We start from the raw sequence: 6,389 nt of genomic DNA on the forward strand, positions 1-6,389 counted from the left end.
TCTCCCACTGAAATGCCAGTGCTGGAGATTAAATTTAGCCAAGAGGCACAGCGGGTAAGATGTTTGCCCTGACAGAAGGCAGCCATTCTTTCTTGCAGTGCCTCTGTTCCATGTTTGATCACTTTTAGGAAAGACTCCAGGAATCTGCCAACATCTTGTAAATGTCTAATTACCTGGGGTTCCACAAACACTTAATTTGGTGCCTAGCTTCCACAGAGTGACAAATACATTGAGGTGCACAGGAAGATCTGCTTGTTTCAGGTTAAAGTACTTAACAAAAGTACTTAACACTCTCGTGTTAGGATGCAAGCCTTTGTGGGGAGCAAGCAGAGAACACATTCCTGCCTCAGTGGCTCAGTTGTGTCAGCTGGACTCCAAGAGTTCACCCACAGGGCTTGGCAGCCTGGCTGAGCACCTCCAGCCATCATGCTGGAAGTCACCCAGGGGCCCAGGGAGGGAGCCATGGCAAACTCCAGGGGCTGCAGCAGGACCAAGAGGCAGCTGTGAGGGCAAGATCAGATTAAAGCTCTGCCTCAGTTGACCAACCCAAGGCAATGGGCATCAGTTCACGCAGAATTTGTGTTGTTGACATTTGCACGCTGCCCACTGATCAGCCCACTCTGGGGATCTGCCACCATCCTCCCTGTCATGAAATGGGACCTTAATTCTCTGCAGTTTTTGATCCTTAGATTTAAGGATTTTTCTTTTACAATAAGTAAACAATTCTCATACATTTCAGCTATAAATGTCTCCATAAAGTAGGGCACCCATTAAAATGATTTGTTGTATGTGATTTTTTCAGAGCAAAGGCACTGGTGGAAACTCACAGAGTCCCAATGCTTGAAGCTGTCAAGGCAATTACCCCTGAAATCCCATCCAGCTCAGCCCTTGCACAGACAGAACAGTAGCTCTCTTTGACTTGGCTTAAAAAATTCCTGTGGCTACTGATGTAGTTGGCAGAATGCAAGCCAGGCCATGGTGTGTCTGGGTGGTGAGCATCTCCCAGACTGCTCTACAGCTGTGGGCATCAGTCTCTATGGCTTTATACAGCCCCAGCCCCTGAACCACAGGCTTCCCCACAGCCACCAGGCACAGAGCCACTGCTGGCTCTCTGAAGTCCTCTCTGCCTGCCTGGAGGCTGGACCAGTTCTCAGGAGAGGACATCACTACACCCTGAGGTGGATGGATCAGGACTGCCTGCCAGGGGGTGGGAGTCAGAGGGAATTATCCCCACACTAGGATGTCTCTGCTCCAGGGGGAGGGATACCCATCATTTCAGGAGGTATCTCAAGAACTCATCCAGCTGGCAAATCCAGGATAAGTACATTCCAAGTAGCAATGCTCTGTTTGAACTGCGTGGGACAGGCATGGAAAAGTGGCATCAAAAAGGGTGGTTAAATGTCTTGACACTCCAGGCCATACCTTGAAGCTTGGCTGGGGGGATGCAGGAGAAGGAGCATCTCTGCAGGTAGGTGGTCCCCAGGGGGCAGGAGAACTCGGCGTAGTTCACGTGGGACTGGTCGGGGACACGGCAGTCAACAGGGGCACAAGTCACAGATCTGTCCCACTGTCCCCAGCTGCACGTCAGCACCACCTCCTGCTGCAGAAAAAGCAAAGCTCCATCAGACTCCTGAGGAGAGCTTTGATCTACAGCTGTGCCACCACAGCAGAAAGGTCCAACCAGGCTTCAGGACGAGGAGAGCTCTCCAACATCTTTCCTTCCCCCCCGTGCCCTTTCTCCCCACTCTGGACAGTGAATCGTGAAGCACTGACCAGTTCACAGGGAGATGTGTGGGGTGTGAGAGCAGGAAATGTGCCTTGGGGTAACAATCCAGCCACTGTGCATGCCACATTGTGCAGAACCAGCCCCCACTAGGGAAAAAAGGAAATTCCCTTCAAGATTCACTGAAACCTCTTGGGCTCGGCTGTTTCCAGCTGTATGTGCTGCAATTTCCTCCCCTAAAAGATCAAGTCTTACTTCAACTGTTGTCAGAGAGCTCTTCTGTTGATTGTTTTTCCCCAAATGTACCAATTCCCTCATGCCTCAGCCCACAGACCCCAATGAAATTATATAACCTCATTTAGAAATCCTAATTATACAGCCCTTCTTAATCAGAACTGCCCAAGATCAGAAACCACCATGGTCCAACCACTAAATGTGGTCAACACGTGCTACAGACTTCATCAAAATTGAGGGGGGGACGATGGTTTGCTATGAGCAACCTGGTTTAGTGGGAGGTGTTCCCAGCCACAACAGGGGGTGTCAAAGACATATGTTATGAAAAATCCATTTGCAAGGATCTTGTCTTCTGAGAAGCTCAGAGGTTTCAGAAACGAAGCGTAAACAATAATTACCAGATGGCTGAGGAATGTGGTCTGGAGATGTTTTACAACAGGTGAATCTTGGATACGTCTAATGTGGTTGTTTTCAATTAATGACCAATCAGAGGTACAGCTGTGTCAAGCCTGTGAGCAGTTAAAAGATTTCATGATTCATTCCTCTGTTTGCAAGCCTTGAGAGGTCTCCTATCTCTGTTTCTTAAGATTAGTTAGTGTTAATATATAATTTTATAAAAATAAAAGATAAAATGTAAAAAACAAGTCAGGCCTCAAAAACAAGAAGTAGAGATTCTCACCTCCACCTCATCCTGGGTACGCATAAAACACCACCACGGGACCAGGGAGGGTAAAGAGGCATCCTGGGGAATACAGAGAGTCAGTAAGCTGCCGGAAATTCAGGACCACAGACAACTAAAAAAAACTTTTAGCCTATTTCCCAGGAAATAAAATTCACCAGACCAAGCTCCTGGTGCCAGATTCTAACAGGCACTAGGGACAGTGAAAAACCGCCAGGTTGGCACGGGGACCACCTTGCGACTGAGAGGCATCCTGGAGGGAAAGGAATTCCAGTAGTCAGCCGGCCATTTTTGGCCTCAGGCCCCTGAACAACTGTTCACACCTTTTCCCTAGAAAACAAAACTCACCAGACCAGGCTCCTGGTGCCAGATTGCAGAAGCCACTTGGCACTATCAAACCAGCCTAGGTTGGCATGGGGGCCATCTTGCGTCTGAGAGGCATCCTGGAGTATAAGGAATTCCAGTAGTCAGACGGCCATTTTTGGCCTCAGGCCCCTGAACAACTGTTCACGCCTTTTCCCTGGAAAACAAAACTCACCAGACCAGGCTCCTGGTGCCAGATTGCAGAAGCCACTTGGCACTATCAAACCAGCCTAGGTTGGCACGGGGGCCATCTTGCGTCTGAGAGGCATCCTGGAGTATAAGGAATTCCAGTAGTCAGCCGGCCATTTTTGGCCTCAGGCCCCTGAACAACTGCGCTGCCATTTCCCAAGAAAACAAAACTCACCAGACCAGGCTCCTGGTGCCAGATTGCAGAAGCCACTTGGCACTATCAAACCAGCCTAGGTTGGCACGGGGGCCATCTTGCGTCTGAGAGGCATCCTGGACTATAAGGAATTCCAGTAGTCAGCCGGCCATTTTTGGCCTCAGGCCCCTGAACAACTGTTCAGGCCTTTTCCCCAGAAAACAAAACTCACCAGACCAGGCTCCTGGTGCCAGATTGCAGAAGCCCCTTGGCACTATCAAACCAGCCTAGGTTGGCACGGGGGCCATCTTGCCTCTGAGAGGCATCCTGGACTATAAGGAATTCCAGTAGTCAGCCGGCCATTTTTGGCCTCAGGCCCCTGAAAAACTGTTCACGCCTTTTCCCTGGAAAACAAAACTCACCAGACCAGGCTCCTGGTGCCAGATTGCAGAAGCCACTTGGCACTATCAAACCAGCCTAGGTTGGCACGGGGGCCATCTTGCCTCTGAGAGGCATCCTGGAGTATAAGGAATTCCAGTAGTCAGCCGGCCATTTTTGGCCTCAGGCCCCTGAACAACTGTTCACGCCTTTTCCCTGGAAAACAAAACTCACCAGACCAGGCTCCTGGTGCCAGATTGCAGAAGCCACTTGGCACTATCAAACCAGCCTAGGCTGGCACGGGGGCCATCTTGCCTCTGAGAGGCATCCTGGAGTATAAGGAATTCCAGTAGTCAGCCGGCCATTTTTGGCCTCAGGCCCCTGAACAACTGTTCAGGCCGTTTCCCTGGAAAACAAAACTCACCAGACCAGGCTCCTGGTGCCAGATTGCAGAAGCCACTCTGTACTATCAAACCAGCCTAGGTTGGCACGGGGGCCATCTTGCGTCTGAGAGGCATCCTGGAGTATAAGGAATTCCAGTAGTCAGCCGGCCATTTTTGGCCTCAGGCCCCTGAACAACTGCGCTGCCATTTCTCAAGAAAACAAAACTCACCAGACCAGGCTCCTGGTGCCAGATTGCAGAAGCCACTTGGCACTATCAAACCAGCCTAGGTTGGCACGGGGGCCATCTTGCGTCTGAGAGGCATCCTGGAGTATAAGGAATTCCAGTAGTCAGCCGGCCATTTAAAGACTCAGGCCCCTGAACAACTGTTCACGCCTTTTCCCTGGAAAACAAAACTCACCAGACCAGGCTCCTGGTGCCAGATTGCAGAAGCCACTTGGCACTATCAAACCAGCCTAGGCTGGCACGGGGGCCATCTTGGGTCTGAGAGGCATCCTGGAGTATAAGGAATTCCAGTAGTCAGCCGGCCATTTTTGGCCTCAGGCCCCTGAACAACTGCGCTGCCATTTCCCAAGAAAACAAAACTCACCAGACCAGGCTCCTGGTGCCAGATTGCAGAAGCCACTTGGCACTATCAAACCAGCCTAGGTTGGCACGGGGGCCATCTTGCGTCTGAGAGGCATCCTGGACTATAAGGAATTCCAGTAGTCAGCCGGCCATTTTTGGCCTCAGGCCCCTGAACAACTGTTCACACCTTTTCCCCAGAAAACAAAACTCACCAGACCAGGCTCCTGGTGCCAGATTGCAGAAGCCACTTGGCACTATCAAACCAGCCTAGGTTGGCACGGGGGCCATCTTGCCTCTGAGAGGCATCCTGGAGTATAAGGAATTCCAGTAGTCAGCCGGCCATTTTTGGCCTCAGGCCCCTGAACAACTGTTCAGGCCTTTTCCCCAGAAAACAAAACTCACCAGACCAGGCTCCTGGTGCCAGATTGCAGAAGCCACTTGGCACTATCAAACCAGCCTAGGTTGGCACGGGGGCCATCTTGCGTCTGAGAGGCATCCTGGACTATAAGGAATTCCAGTAGTCAGCCGGCCATTTAAAGACTCAGGCCCCTGAACAACTGTTCAGGCCTTTTCCCCGGAAAACAAAACCCACCAGACCAGGCTCCTGGTGCCAGATTGCAGAAGCCACTCTGCACTATCAAACCAGCCTAGGTTGGCACAGGGGCCATCTTGCGTCTGAGAGGCATCCTGGACTATAAGGAATTCCAGTAGTCAGCCGGCCATTTTTGGCCTCAGGCCCCTGAACAACTGCGCTGCCATTTCCCAAGAAAACAAAACTCACCAGACCAGGCTCCTGGTGCCAGATTGCAGAAGCCACTTGGCACTATCAAACCAGCCTAGGTTGGCACGGGGGCCGTCTTGCCTCTGAGAGGCATCCTGGAGTATAAGGAATTCCAGTAGTCAGCCGGCCATTTTTGGCCTCAGGCCCCTGAACAACTGCGCTGCAATGTCCCAAGAAAACAAAACTCACCAGACCAGGCTCCTGGTGCCAGATTGCAGAAGCCACTTGGCACTATCAAACCAGCCTAGGTTGGCACGGGGGCCATCTTGCGTCTGAGAGGCATCCTGGACTATAAGGAATTCCAGTAGTCAGACGGCCATTTTTGGCCTCAGGCCCCTGAACAACTGTTCACGCCTTTTCCCTGGAAAACAAAACTCACCAGACCAGGCTCCTGGTGCCAGATTGCAGAAGCCACTTGGCACTATCAAACCAGCCTAGGTTGGCACGGGGGCCATCTTGCGTCTGAGAGGCATCCTGGAGTATAAGGAATTCCAGTAGTCAGCCGGCCATTTAAAGACTCAGGCCCCTGAACAACTGCGCTGCCATTTCCCAAGAAAACAAAACTCACCAGACCAGGCTCCTGGTGCCAGATTGCAGAAGCCACTTGGCACTATCAAACCAGCCTAGGTTGGCACGGGGGCCATCTTGCGTCTGAGAGGCATCCTGGACTATAAGGAATTCCAGTAGTCAGCCGGCCATTTTAGGCCTAAGGCCCCTGAACAACTGTTCAGGCCTTTTCCCCAGAAAACAACACTCACCAGACAAGGCTGCTGGTGCCAGATTGCAGAAGCCACTTGGCACTATCAAACCAGCCTAGGTTGGCACGGGGGCCATCTTGCGTCTGAGAGGCATCCTGGAGTATAAGGAATTCCAGTAGTCAGCCGGCCATTTTTGGCCTCAGGCCCCTGAACAACTGTTCAGGCCTTTTCCCCAGAAAAC

Source organism: Fringilla coelebs (assembly GCF_963513975.1).
Source record: "Fringilla coelebs genome assembly, chromosome: 9".
Taxonomy (NCBI): Eukaryota; Metazoa; Chordata; class Aves; order Passeriformes; family Fringillidae; genus Fringilla; species Fringilla coelebs.